Raw genomic sequence first — 16267 nt, 5'->3', positions numbered from 1 at the left:
GTCGCAGCATCAGAGGTGGAATTTATGGCAAGATTGTGCCTCAGCCTTTCCTACCCACTTAAATGTGGTTTCCTTCCCATTTGTCTAATGTGAAGGATTGCTCCACCTGTTTTTAGCTTTTGCCCAGAGGAAACTGTTCCGTATATGGCTGTAGATTTGGTATGCCCATGGGAGGAGGTGAGTACAGGATCTTCTTCTGTCGCTATCTTGAACTGGAACCTCCAGTTTTTAACTCTTGATTTCATTCATCCATCCATTCATTCAACAAATATTTGAGTCCTCACAATGTTCCAGGAGCTGTTTTAGGTACTGGAGGTATATCAGTGAAGAAAATAAACATCTTGACCTTGTCAAAAGCATTTTGTGGGAGGGGGCAGTCAAATAACAACTAAAATAAATAAATAAGTAATATAAGTATGTTAGAATATAGTAAGGTTACATTTCTTAAAAAGTAATACAAGAGAGACTGGGAGTAGTACATGGAGAGTTTGTATTTAAATTGGATGGTTGGGGGAATCCCTGAAAACGTGATATATAAGCAAAGATTTGAAGGAGATGAGGGAGATCAGCCATGTGGTAGAAGAGTGGTCAGGCAGAAAGAACAGAAGAGACTGATATGGCTGGAACAGAAGAGTCATTAAGTAAGGGAAGAGTTGCAGGAGATAAGGTCAGCAAGGTATGGGTGGTAGTGGGAAGATAAGTCTTTGTAGGCTATTTTAAGAATCTTGGATTTTACTCTAAGAGAAAGGGAGCAAATCACAGGTTTGAATGGAATTATGGAAAGATTTGACTTATTTTTTAAGATGATGACCCTGGCTGTTATGCTGAGAATAGTCTATAGGGTGAAAGTCAACCAGTTTACAGGTTATTACGATAATGCAAGCAGAGATTATGGTGGCTTGAACCAAGATGGCAGCAATAAAGGCAGTGAGGTTGTGACTGGGTTCTTAGCATAACTCCTTGAAATTCACCCATGTTGTTACACACATCAATAGTTCTAAAACTAACTACAGTGATGGTTTCACAATTCTGTGAATGTACCAAAGACAAATGATTTGTATACTTTATTTATTTATTTATTTTATTGGCTGTGCTGCACAGTTTGCAGGATGTTAGTTCCCCAACCAGGGATTGAACCCGGGCCCTCGGCAGTGAGAGGGCAGAGTCCTAACCACCAGACTGCCAGCGAATTCCCTGAATCATATACTTTAAATATGTGAATTACATGGTATCTGAATTAAATCTCAGTAAAGCTGTTTTTTAAAAGAGGAATGAACTGCTGATATAAATAACATGGACGAATCTGAAAAGCATTACACTAAGTATGATAATATTGGCTTGGCCAAAAAGTTCGTTTGGATTTTTCCATAACACCGTACAGAAACTTTGTCATTCTAGAACTTGGTCATTCCAGAAAAGACAAAACTGTAGTAACAGAAAGCAGATCAGTGACTACCAGGGCCTTGGATGGAGAGAGGAGACTGACTACAAACCTTTTGGGGTGATGAAATGTTTTATATTATGATTGTATTGGTAGTTACATGATGATACACATTTGTTAAGGGTCATAGAATTGTACACTTAAAATTGATGAATTTTATCTATATAAATCTTACATAAATATGGTTAATTTAAAAAAAAAAAACAATAACAACAACAACCTTGCCCACATACTCCCTGGAATGTTTTCATGACCTCTAGACTTATATGTATCCCAATTCGAAGACTACTATTGGAAAGCATCTGTAATGTTGCAATGGCCAAAGAAAGAGCCTTGAAAGAGAGCTAGGAAATCCAAAGGAGCTCAGGGTTGTGATCAGATAATGCAAAGGACATGTTATCTTAGAGACTGGAGCCCAAGGCAGGATATTAAGCAGAGAAAGTAAATTACAAATTACCATCATCCAAAGACCAGCAGAATCAGACACTTCAGTGAAGGCCAGAGACCACTAGAGGTCACCACCAAAACAAGTTACCTCTCACCACAATGGCAGGACTTAGCTTGCTCTTGGGAGGGACAAAGAGGAGAAGGGGAGAAAATAATTCCGAATTTAACTAAATTTTTACCTAAAGAAGACTGCTTCAACTCACAAGTAACTAAATTTTCATTGGCAAGATTAATGTTCTACCATTAGTGGACATGGGAGTTTGTGAATTATGTTTATTTCCAATATAGACAAATACGGTTTCCTTTTTGCACATGGTTCCCCATCTACACTGTGGCACTCTGCTATTGGGGAAAACTGTACTCTGTTCTCTGCTGGCTCTAGCTGTTGGTATGGTCTCCAGCAATGGTGACATTTAACTGCTGGTTTAATGACTTGGTATTTTCTACAGACTGTTGGGTGCCCTGTTTGTCAATCCCCCCACCAGTAAATCCCCCCATTACAGCCTCCTGGCACTGGGGATTCTAAAGAACAGTTTCTATGTCCTCTCACCTGTATTGGGTGGTCCTCCCACAAAATCTAGATGAGTTTCCTTGGCCTTGCTGGGCATCTTCTTACAGAAGATTATAGCTGATTTGTGCCCCGGTTACCTTCAGAGGCCCAAAGGGAAACCTAGGACTTCCATGATAACAACCTTGATTTTGTAGAAAACTGGCGAGAAAGAACCTTTGTCTGCTCCCAACTCATTCTGTTACCTTGCTATTTCCAACTTATTGCTTGGGTGGTCTCATGTTATACAGGATGGTTTTCTAAGAGACCTTGAAAATGGCCCAGTTTGCCCAAGGAGAGGCAAAAGAAAACAATCACTACTGTGCCAGGAGTCCCTGAAACAGGTTGTTTCTAAACTCCTACACCAGCCCTTTCCAGAGTTTCGTTCAGAGGAGGCAGGACACAGGAGTGTAATCATCCCCTTTTCCTTTTCTTTCTGTTTTACTCTTCTACTCCCAGTTCCTGTAGGGTACTTCCTACATGCTATTTCCTCCTCCTTTAGCCTATGAACCTCCTTGTTCTGCATTTTCTACCTTTTCCTTCCCTTGGACTACTAATGACTTAATCTTAAAGGTGTTTGGAGAACAGAATCTACAGAGGGGATGAAAGCATATTTACTTAGTATTTTCAAAATAATCCAGAATATTACCCCTATATCATTCAATATACAATAATTAAAATATATTATTATATTTGTAGACATGTTTTTGTTGGTAAATTTTAAGCCTCTAGGGTTTAATTCTCAACTTTTTTTTCCTACTACAACTAGAGATACATTCTTATCGAGGACAATGGATCTCTATGGCAATGATTTTAAAGTGTTTATGTGTATGAGTGGAGTGGGTTATATTACAGTGTGAGAGACACAGTATTTTTTTTAATGCCTTCAGATATTTTTCACATGTCCTTCATGACATATGTTAACTTATCTTCAAATCTCCTAGAATTCTCCTTAGTATATGTCTTTTACACTATGAGAGCTTCAAAGATGTTTATGAAACAAGGAAAGAGAGGGAAGGAGAGAGAGAGAAAAGAAAGCCTTACTAATAAGCTTAATGAGATTTCCAGGATGAACATTAGCAGTAACAGTATCAACATCTTTAGACACTAAGGGAAACTATTTAGTTTTTGTAACTAGATCTAATGTGCCTACTTCCTTGGGGAAGAAGCTTTACTCATAGGCATTTCCCAGTAAAAGTATTAATTTGTCCTGGTTTTGGTTACCTGGACTTAAAATTTAGGCTTCAGTGAACACTTAGATGAACTATGACTTGAAACCATATACTTCAGCAGTCTTGTACTATTTATTTCTACCTATTACACACACAGGCACACTCAGTCGCAAGTTCACATATAACACTATGTTCCAGGCCATAGAGCTCAATGTCAGTGCTCTAATATTTGCAAATTAACTTTATTTTCTTCACCACTGTGACAGGAGCACTTGCAAGTGGGAAGCACTAAGTTATCTGGTGAGTATTTTCCTACATGCTGGAAGGAGGCTAAAGCCAAGTGAACTGTGACTGTACTTAGCTAACCTGTTATGGTCTTACAAATCTCTTTTGCAGTACTAGGAATCACCCCAGGAATTTTTTTTAGTACACTGAAATCTACAGGCAGCCTTTATTTGATTATTTAAATCAGATAATTTGGCTGGTTGTCAAGAAATCTAGACCAAGATCATGAAGTTATTAGCAATTGTCTTTTTTGCAAAGTAAAACTCCAGAGTCCAACCCACAAACAATCACCATGGAAAAAGAGTAACTGAGACTACTGTGGCATAATTTAAAAAAAAAAAACTATTTAATAGAGAATCGTTTTACTGAGCACCCAAAATGTCGTAGGCAGACATCACTCAACCAAGTATGAATGAACCCATGGTAACTGCTGAGGATTTGGTTTCTCATATACTAATCATTGACTTGGATAGTAAAGCACCTCCAAGGAAAAGAAATAAGGGCGTATGACAATTCCCCCCTTGTATTCCATCCTTTCAGAAGACTTCTAAAACTTGAAAACTAAGATTCTGGGACAATAGACTGTAAATGGAACTTCCTACCAAGAACAATATTGATACTAAAGTAGAAAAGCAAAAAATGAAATATGACATTAGTAAAATCAGAGATACCTTTGAGCTCATGAAGTACTTTAAAAGAATGAGAAAAGGTATCAATAATATAGGAGACAACACTTAAAAGATACTCTTTAGAAAAGGGATGCAAGAACACAGTACACAGGAGTCAACTATATCAGAATTCTTCTCCAGGCAAGGGCCCATTCCTGAGTGACTGATTACACAGGTAACTCCAGAGATTATATTTTTGTGGGATTCTCTGTATCCATATGATTCAGAAAAGGTAGTCATTCATTTATTCATTTGTTCATTCACTCAAATACTCAAAAAAAAAAACCAACTACTTGAGGTGTCTACTACATGCCAGACTATAGCATTCAATGTCAATGTTCTAATATTTGTAAATTAACTTAATTTTCTTCACCACTGTGATAGAAACACTTGTCAATGGGAAGCACTGAGTTACCTGTTGAGTATTCTCCTAAGTGCTGGATGGAAACTAAGGCCAAGTGGATGTGACACCTCTATACCTCACTCTGCCTCTGAATAGGGTAATCTGAACCTTAAGTGCATACAAGGTTTACACAAACAAGCAACTTAAATATTTATTGAGTGCTTAAGTCAGGTGAAGGATACTAAAAATTTTAAGAGAGTCCTTGGCCTCAAGATACCATCTGGTGATGGTAACAGATTTAAGATGAAGAAGTTTAGGACCATAATATCACTAGGAAGGAATAGAGAAGTCTTGATAAGAAGAATTTCTCTTTCTTACAGATATATAATTTGGTTTTACTCCAAAGGATATTGCCTTATAATGATCCTTTCTTCAGAATACATCAATTTCAAAGTGTCTATCATCCAAGGCCTCATAAAGTTAACTTTTTAAGTTAAATTTTATACAAGTAATACATATAGCTTAAACATCAAATATTTCAGAGAGTGTATAAATGATAAACAATAGCCAGTGCTCCAGTTGTTCCCAGAAATAATCACTTCTATTTCAAGTTCTTCTGTTTATACTACTAGCATTTGCTTATACCACTTCTATACTACTAGTATATCAACTTGAAAATAAATCTACTGACTTCTTAGTATTATAGACAAAAAATTTACACTATTCCAACTCCCTTCTTCCTCCCAATACTGATAATTTTAAAAGCAGTTTTAGTATATTTAAAAGAATCAGCTTTCAACATTCTCTTTCTGGAACTCATTTTATAATAGGAGGACATTAGCACTCCTATCCTTCCCTTCATCTCTTTACTGCCTTCTACCTTCCAATTCCTGTCAGTAATTCTTTTATCTTTACATTGTTAAAATTTAATAATATTTGCTTTCTATTCTACAGCCATAATAAAATCTTCCATATTTTGATTATAGGTCTATTCTAAAATTTAAAAAAAAAATCCATCTATGTGCTTGCAAGAGACTCACTTCAGAGCTAAAGACACAGAGACTGAAATGAGGGGATGGGAAAAGATATTTCATTCAAATGGAAATGACAAGAAAGTGGGGTAGCAATACTCAGATCAGACAAAATAGACTGTAAACAAACTCTATAACAAAAGATAAAGGAAGGGCATTACATAACGACAAAGGGATCAATACAAGAAGAGGATATTATACTCATTATATTGGGTTGGCCAAAAGGTTCATTCAGTTTTTTCCGTAAGATGGCTCTAGTAGCTCTTAGTTGTCTTTAACTTCATTTGAAACAATTTGTTAGATTGTACGTGACAACTGTCATATCAGCATGCATTTAAAAAAAGACATCAAAATTGGTTAATTTTTGTGTATCCATTTTAATATGAAAGATGAAAGAAAAAAGCAACATTTTCAGCATATTGTGCTTTATTACTTCAAGGAAGATAAGAACACAACTGAAACACAAAAAAAGATTTGTGCAGTGTATGGAGAAAGTGCTGTGACCGATGGAACATGTCAAAAGTGGTTTGCGAAGTTTTGTGCTGGAGTTTTCTCACTGGATGATGCTCCACAGTTGGGTAGACCAGCTGAAGTTGATAGCGATCAAATCAAGACATTAATTGAGAACAATCGACATTATACAACACAGGAGATAGCCGGCATACTCAAGATATCCCAATCAAGTGCTGAAAATCATTTGCGCCAGCTTGGTTATGTGATTCACTTTGACATTTGGGTTACACACAAGTGAAAAAAACCTCTTGACTGTATTTCCACATGTGATTCTCTACTTAAATGTAATGAAAGCATTCTGTTTTTAAACAAATTGTGACAGGCGATGAAAAGTGGATATTGTACAGTAATGTGGAATGGAAGAGATGGTGGGACAAGCAAAATGAACCACCAACAACCACACCAAAGGCCAGTCTTCATCCAAAGACGGTGATGTTGTGTATGTGGTGGGATTGGAAGGGAATCCTCTATTATGAGCTCCTTCCAGAAAACCAAACGATTAATTCCAACAAGTACTGCTCCCAGTTAGACCAACTGAAAGCAGCACTCGATGAAAAGTGTCCAGAATTAGTCAACAGAAAACGAGTAACCTTCCATCAGAATGACAAAAAAGACAGTATGTTTCTTTGATGACCAGACAAAAACTGTTACAGCTTGGCTGGGAAGTTCTGATTCAACCGCTGTATTCACCAGACATTGCACCTTCGGATTTCCATTTATTTCAGTCTTTACAAAATTCTCTTAGTGGAAAAAATTTCAATTCCCTGAAAGACTGTAAAAGGCACTCAGAACAGTTCTTTGCTCAAAAAGATAAAAAGTTTTGAGAAGGTGGAATTATGAAGTTGCCTGAAAAATGGCGGAAGGTAGTGGAACAAAAGGGTGAATATGTTGTTCAATAAAGTTCTTGGTGAAAATGAAAAATGTGTCTTTTATTTTTACTTAAAAACTGAAGGTACTTTTTGGCCAACCCAATATATTATTAACCCAATACAGGAACAGATAAACATATAAAGCAAACATTAACAGACATAAATGGAGAAACTGACAATAATATAATAACAATAAGAGACTTTAACAGCCCACTTATATCAATGGAGAGATCATTCAGACAGAAAATCAATAAGGCAACAGTATTCTTAAATGACACAATAGAGCAGTTGGATTTAATAGATATCTACAGGATATTCCATCCAAAAACAGCAGAATACATATTCTTTTCAAGTGCACATGGAACATTCTCCAGGATAGATCTCATGCTAGGCCACAAAATAAGTCTCAACAAATTTAAGAGGATAGAAATTGTATCAAGCATTTTCTCTGACAACAACAATATAACTAGAAATAACTAGAAATCAATCAATCAAATCAATCAAGGAAGAAAAATGGAAAAGCACAAACACATGGAGACTAAATAACATGCTACTAAAAAACCAATGTGTCAATAAAGAAATCAAAGAGGAAACCAGAAAATACCTTGAGACAAATGAAAATGAAAACACAACTTTCAAAATCTATGGGATGCAGCAAAAGCAGTTCTAAGAGGAAAGTTTACAGCAATACAGGTTTATCTCAAAAAAACAAGAAAAATGTCAAATTAAACCTAACCTACCATCTAAAGGAATTTGAAAAACACCAAAATCAAAATTCAGCATAAGGAAGGAAATAATAATGATCAAAGAGGAAATAAATAAAATAGAGACAAAAAAAGAAAGAGAGAAAAGAGAAGATCAATGAAACCAAGAGCTACTTTTTGGAAAAGATAAACAAAATTGATAAAGCTTTAGCCTCACTCATTAAGAAAAAAAGAGAGAGGACCCAAATAAATGAAGAAATGAAAGAAGAGAAATCACACCTAACACCACAGAAATACAAAAAACTCATAGAGAACACTACAAACAGTAATATGCCAACAAAATGACAACCTAGAAAAAGCTGACAATTTCCTGGAAACATACAATCTGCCAAGACTGAATAAAAAGAAATAGACAAGCTGAACAGACTATTCACAAGTAGTGAAACTGAATTTATAATTTAAAAATTCCCAGCAAACAAAAATCCAGGACTGACTGGATGACTTCACTGGGGAATTCTACTGAACATATAAACAAGAGCTAATACCTATCCTTCTCAAACTTATTCCAAAAAATTAAAGAGAAAGGAATACTCTCAAATTCATTCTATGAAGCTACCTTTACCCTGATACCAAAGACACTACAAAAAAGGAAAATTATAGGCCAATATCTCTGATGAATGTAGATGTAAAACTCCTCAACAAAATATGAGCAAATGAAATTCAACAGTATATAAAAAGGAACATACACCATTCTCAAGAGTGATTTATTTCAGGGATGCAAAGATACTGCAATATTTGCAAATCAATCAGTGTGATACACCACATTAACCAAAGGAAGGATAAAAATCACATGATCATCTCAAGAGACACAGAAAAAAGCATTTGAAAAAATTTAACACCCATTTATGATAAAAACTCTCATCAAAATTGGTATAGAGGGAACATACTTCAACATAATACACACCATTTATGACAAACTAACAGCTAACATCATACTCAATGATGAAAAGCTGAAAACCTTTCCTCTAAAATCAGGAACAAGACAAGGTACCCACTCTTGCCACTTCCATTTAACACAGTACTGGAAGTCCTAGCCACAGCAAACAAAAAAACAAACAAACAAACAAAATAAATAAAAGGCATCCAAACTGGAAGGGAAGAAGTAATCTTCAGATCTGCAGATGACATGATACTACATATAGAAAACCCAAAGTCTCCACCAAAAAACTATTAGAATACATGAATTCAGTAAGTTGCAGGATATAAGATTAATGCACAGAAATCCATTGATTTTCTATACACTAACAATAAATCAACAGAGAATTCAAGAAAACAATCCCACTTACAATTGCATCAAAGAGAATAAAATACCTAGGAATAAACCTAAACAAAGAGGTGAAAGACCTATATTCTGAAAACTATAAAACACTGATGAAGGAATGTGAAAATGATACAAAGAAATAGAAAGATATTCTATGTTCTTGGATTGGAAGGATTAATATTACTAAAATGTCCATACTAACCAAGGCAATCTACAGATTTAACACAATTCTCATCAAAATAACCATGGCATTTTTCATAGAACTACAACAAATAATCCTAAAATTTATATGGAACCCCCAAAGACCCCTAATTGCCAAAGCAATCTTGAGAAAAAAAGAACAAAGCTGGTGGTATCACCCTCCCTGATTTCAGATTACACTACAAAACTACAGTAATGAAAACAGCATGGTACTGGCAAAAAACAGACACATAGATCAATGGAACAGAATAGAGAGCCCAGAAATAAACCCATGCACTTATAGTCAATTAATCTACAAAAAGGAGTCAAGAATATACAATGGAGAAAAGACTCGTCAATAAGCGGTGCTGGGAAAACTGGCAGATACATGTAAAAGAGTTAGATTAGAACATTTCCTCACACCATATACAAAACCAAACTCAAAATGAATTACAGGTATCAATGTAAGACTGGAAACCATAAAGCTAGGAAGAAAACATAGGCAGAAGAGTCTCTGACATATATTGTAGCAATATTTTTTTGGATCTGTCTCCTAAGGCAAAAGAAATAAAAGCAAAAGTAAACAGACAGGACCTAATTAAACATAAAACTTTTGCACAGAGAAGAAAATCATCAACAAAAGAAAAAACATCCTACCAAATGGGAGAAAATATTTGCAAATGATATCACCAATAAGGGGTTGATATCCAAAATACATAAAGAGCTCATACAACTCAATATCAAAAGAAACCCATAACCAAATGGCAGAAGACCTGAATAGACATTTCTCCAAAGAAGACATACAGATGGCCAAGAGGCACATGAAAAGATGCTCCACATCACTAATCATCAGAGAAATGCAAATCAAAACCATGATGAGATATCTCCTCACACCTGTCAGAATGGCTACATCAAGAAGTCTACAAATAACAAATGCTGATGAGGATGTACATAAAAAAGAATCCTTGTAACTGTTGATGGGAAACTGATGCTGTGTTCCACAGCAGCTGCTGTGGAAAAAAAGTATGGCAGGTCTTCAAAATACTAAATATAGAACTACCATACGATTCAGCAATTCCACTACTGGGTCTACAACCAAAGAAAACAAAAACACTAATTTGAAAAGATAAATGCACCCCAATGTTCAGAGCAGCATTATTTACAACAGCCAAGATATGAAAGTAAACCTAAGTATCCATGAACAGATGAATGGGTAAAGAAGATATGTTATACATAGACAATGGAATATTACTCAGTCATAAAAAAAGAATGATATTCTGCCATTTGCAACAATGTGGATGGACCCACAGATTATTATCCTTAGCAAAATAAACCTGATAAAGACAAATACTCTATGTTATCACTTATATGTGGAATCTTAAAAATAAACAAATGTATATAACAGAAACAGAAACAGATTCACAGACACAGACGACAAACTAGTGGTTACCAGGCATAGAGGCATGATAGGGGTATGAGATTAAGAGATACAAACTACTATGTATAAAACAGATAAGCATCAAGGATATATTGTATAGCACAGTGGAAGTCAGCCATTATTTTCTAGTAACCTTAAATGGAGTATAATCTATAAAAATATTGAATCACTATGTCATACACCTGAAACTAATACTGTAAATCAACTATACTTCAATAAAAACAACAAAACCCAAAAATATTGTTTATAACATTGCAACCACACAAATATTCTTTAGGATAAAGCCAAGAAACACCTAGGATTCTACTTCCATCTCTGCTGTTCTGTTCCAATGTCAAGATCACTATCACACACAAAGTAAAGCATTTCAGTGTTAAGATCAAATGAAAAAATCCTTCCTAGTGGAATATACTCCACGAATCACTTGAAATCATGCCCCATTTTGGTCTGTTTCATATTTGGATCATTACAATTTTTTTATTTTTCCTTGAGTTTCCCAGGGACTTTGATGTTGCTTTTAGGAGAAATAATGCCTCCATCATATCTCTAATGTATTTCTGTTTCCAATTTTATTGATTGAAATCTATTCTGTGCTTGTTCTTGAAGTCTAATTTTAGTCTTCCCCCATGTCTTTTCAAAGCATGATAACTCATTTCTTTTTAGGGAGGAATATTCCATTGTCTGGATGTACCCCAGTTTATTTATCCATTCACCTACTGAAGGACATCTTGGTTGCTTCCCAGTTCTGGCAGTTATGGTTAAAGCTGCTATAAATATCCATGTGCAGGTTTCTGTGTGGACCTGAGTTTTCAATTCATTTGGGTAAATACCAAGGAGTGTGACTGATGGACCGTGTTGTATATTTAGTTTTGTAAGAACCCTCCCAAACTGTCTTCCAAATTGGTTGCATAATTTTGCATTTCCATCGGCAATTAATGAGAGTTTCTGTTGCTCCACATTTTTGCAACCAGCATTTGTTGTCATCAGTCTTCCAGATTTGGCCGTTCTAATAGGTGTCTAATGATATTTCATATTTGTGTTAATTTGCATTTGATGACAGATGATGTGGAGCATCTTTTCATGTGCTTTATTTGCCCTTTGTATATCTTCTTCAGTGAGATATCTATTAAGGTCTTTGGCCCATTTTTAATCAGGTTTTTTGTTTTCTTATTGTTGAGTTTTAAGATTTCTTTGTATATTTGTGTAACAGTCCTCTATCAGATGTGTCTTTGCAAATATTTTCTCCCAGTCTGTGGGTTGTCTTCTTATTCTCTTAACATTATCCTTCCCAGAGCAGAACTTTTAAATTTTAACTAAGTCCAACTTAACAATTATTTCTTTCATGGACTGTGCCCTTTAGTGTTATAGCCAAAAAATCATCACCATACTCAAGGCTATCTAGGTTTTTCCTTATGTTATCTTCTAGTTTTATAGTTTTGCATTTCATATTTAGGTCTGTGATATATTTTGAGTTAATTTTTGTGAATGGTATAAGGTCTGAGACTAGATTCATTCTTTTGCATGTCTATGTCTAGTTGTTCCAGCAACAGTTCTTTAAAAGATTATTTTTGCTAAATTCAATTTTTAGAACTGAAATTATTCTCTCTTTGTCATTGTTCTATCTAGTTTTCAAGTGTAGGTTTTATAATACTTTTAGTTTTTCTATTTGTTGTGTTCAAGTCTTGTCAAATGATAAACACATAAATACTTAAATATATATTGAGAAATCAAAGGAATATATGCAGCACAACTAGAGGCACCATATTTCAAGTCAATTCTCTAATGTTTGCTGCAGAATGCATCATTTTTCATATTTTCTCTTTTTTGTGAATCAACTTTCCTAACTAGATTATAAACTTCTTTTGTACTCCGCATTTCTCTTCCCACGACTCCCAGATTAAAACAATATAAGGTACAAAGAATGCATTCAAGATATATTTAAGCAGAATTTGGTCAATAATGCTTTATAACTGTCTGAATTATATCTAGAACCTAATATGTATTTATTAATAATTTCAACAAGTTTTTATAATGATTCATTCATTTAATAAATTTGAACTAAATGTTTATTGAGTACCTGTTATAAGCCAAGCACTATTCTAGGTATTGGGATATATCAGTGAAAACAAAACAAAAATCAAAAAAAACAAAACAAAAAAAAAACAAAGATCTCTGCCTTCAGGAAGCTTCCATCTAACAAGTAGCAGAAGAAAGGGAGGGAAGCAACTGACAATGAAAATAATAAATTAGCAATTATACAGTGAAGAGAGATGAAGTAGGGTGGAATACGGCAGATTGGAAGTATGGAGTATGGTGAGTTATGGGCAGATTGTAGTATGAAGTAGAATGGTTGGCAGGTCTCACTGAGAAGGTGAGATTTGAGAAAAAAAAACTTAAGGAGGTAAGGGAGTTAACCAAGCCGTTATCTGTAGGAAAGCATTCTTTACAGAGAAAGAATAGTTAGAACTGCACTGTCCAGTAACAACTATGCCTACTGAACACTTGAAATGTGACTTGGTGGCTAAGGAACTGAATTGTTTTTACTGTGTTTCAACTTATTTAATTTAAACTTAAAAGCTGACACTGGATTTATTTGAAAAAATTTAAGTTATGTTTAGAATAACTAGGATATGTGATTCTATGCTTCAACTGTAAACTTTATAAAATCTAAATACAGATCAAATATCTCTGATAAAAATTCAGTGTCCAAGTGAAATGTGCTGTCAGTGTAAAATACAGATTTCAAACACAAAGTAGGAGAAAAAATAGTAAAACTTATTGGGTTAAATAATTCATTAATAAAATTAATTTCACTTGCTTCTTTTAACCTTTTTTAATGGTGCTGCTAGAAAATTTTATTTATTTATCTGTTTACTTCCTTCCTTTTTTTGGGGGGGTGGCCACACTGTGCGGCATGAGGGATCTTAGTTCCCCAACCAGGGAGTGAACCCATGCCCCATGCACTGGAAACGCAGAGTCTTAACCACTGGGCCACCAGGGAAGTCCCCCTTGCTGCTAGAAAATTTTAAATTGCACATGTGGTTTGCTTTATATTTCTTCTGGACAACACTGAGCTAGAACAGGGAGTCTTCCTCCTATGTCTGAGGAAAGGTAATTGTGGCTGGCTGATGGTGAGTGAGCGAAAAGTACAGCAGATGATGAGGTCAGAGAGGTAAAGGGTCCATGTCATGTAGGTGCTCATATACCTTTTAAACCTAGGGAAAGGATCCCTGATCCAGGGCAGCACTCACCCTCTCTCTCCCTGAAGAAATGGGAACCTCCCATTTTGTTCAGTCCTTCTCCTCAGGGTGGGAGACTGGGGGGGGGGGGGGCTTATTAAGACTTTTTTTATTAAAAAAATTTCAAGAGCAGCTGAAACAACAGCCAGATCTTCATCTGCATTTTTTCTCCATACAATACAAAACTGATTAATTAACATAGATTTAGAAAGAAAAAAAGCTTTAAAATCAGATGGAAAATAAGCTATTTTCATTCACTTATCAGCTATAAGATGTCCAAAATTGCGTGGGATCTTGTGGACTGAGGACACAAAATAAGGGTAAACAGGATGTGATTTACTGATTGGAAAACCCTGTGGAAGTTATGCATTCCTAAATAAGAAGGGGAATAAAGGAAGAATAATGTTTACTTTCAAGTCTGTACATTTTTTTAAAATGCATAAGAACATTATAATAAAGGTGAGCATTTTATATAACATGAAGAATAGAGAAAAATTCTGTCCCTAGGCATGGCTAATGTTGTAATCAAGAGTTTAGTTATTAACTTTTTTGTCAAAGCTGGAAATTCCCATGAAGCAACTACTGTTGCAACATCATTCAAACTTAAAAGAAAACTGAAGATAACCTAATGCTTTTCAATTTAAGCTTACTCTCTTCTGGAACAGAAAATCTTAGCTTTTAAAAAAAGGGAAGCAAAACTAAAAGGGGTGGTCCCTTAAGGAGATGAGAGAAGATGAACAGGTCTGGTAGCTTTCTTATATGTGACTCAACATACTTTCTAGAGGCTCTAGGGGAGAATCCATTTCTTTTCTCATTCAGGTTGTTGGCAGATTTCTGTTCCTTGTAGACAGATGTAGGACTGAAATCCCTATTTCCTTGTTGGTTGTTGGCTGAGAGCTATTCCCAGTTTCTAGAGGACACCATATTCCTTGGTTTCTGGCCCCTTTCCTCCCTCTTCAAAGCCAACAACAGCAGGTGGAGTCCCTCTCACACTCGAGTCCCCCCTTCCTCTTATTTTGCTGTATCTCTCTAACTATTCTGTCTTCCTCTTTTACTCTTAAGCACCCATGTGATTACACTGGTACCGCTTAATATATGTATGTATATATTTTAAGGTGCATAACCTTAACTCCAACTGCAAGGTTCCATTTGCCATATTCACAGCTTCAAAAGATTAGAGCATGGACATCCGGGGGGCGGGCATTATTCTGCCTATCATATTAGCCAAATGGTGTGGTAGACTTGAATGCAGGGGATAATACCCTGGAAAACACTGGTACTTAGGTGCAGCTGGAGAGAAGGTTCAAGATGGAAATTAAGACGGAGACTAAGCAGAAGTTTCAAGAAGAGAGATTTTTTAGAGCTACCATATGATCCAGCAATCCCACTCCTGGGCACATATCCGGAAAAGATGAAAACTCTAATTCAAACAGATACATGCACCCCAATGTTCACAGCAGCACTATTTACAATAGCTAAGACATGGAAGGAACATAAGTGTCCATCAACAGATGAATGGATAAAGAAGATGTGCATAAAAAGAATGAAATATTGCCATAAAAAAGAATGAAATATTGCCATTTGCAGCAACATGGATGACCTAGAGAATATCATACTAAGTGAAGTCAGTCAGACAAAGATAAATATTATATGATATCACTTACATGTGGAATCTAAAAAATAATACAGGGAATTCCCTGGTGGGTCCAGTGGTTCAGACTCTGCGCTTCCACTGAGAGGGGCATGGGTTCGATCCCTAGTCAGGGAACTAAGATCCTGCATGCTGCATGGCCAAAAATATAAAATTAAAATTAAGAAATACAAAATAATACAAATGAATCTATTTACAAAATAGAAACAGACTCACAGATGTAGAAAACAAACTTATGGTTACCAAAGGGAAAAGGTAGGAGGGGGAGGGACAAATTAGGAACATGGGATTAACAGATACACACTACTATATATAAAATCATAGTCAATAAGGATTTACTATGTAACACAGGGAACAATATTCAATATCTTATAACAACCTATAATGGAAAATAATCTGAAAATATATATACATAACT

The sequence above is a fragment of the Kogia breviceps genome, chromosome 6 (assembly GCF_026419965.1).
Source record: "Kogia breviceps isolate mKogBre1 chromosome 6, mKogBre1 haplotype 1, whole genome shotgun sequence".
In the NCBI taxonomy this organism is placed as follows: Eukaryota; Metazoa; Chordata; class Mammalia; order Artiodactyla; family Physeteridae; genus Kogia; species Kogia breviceps.
Note: the sequence above shows the minus strand (reverse complement) of the source record.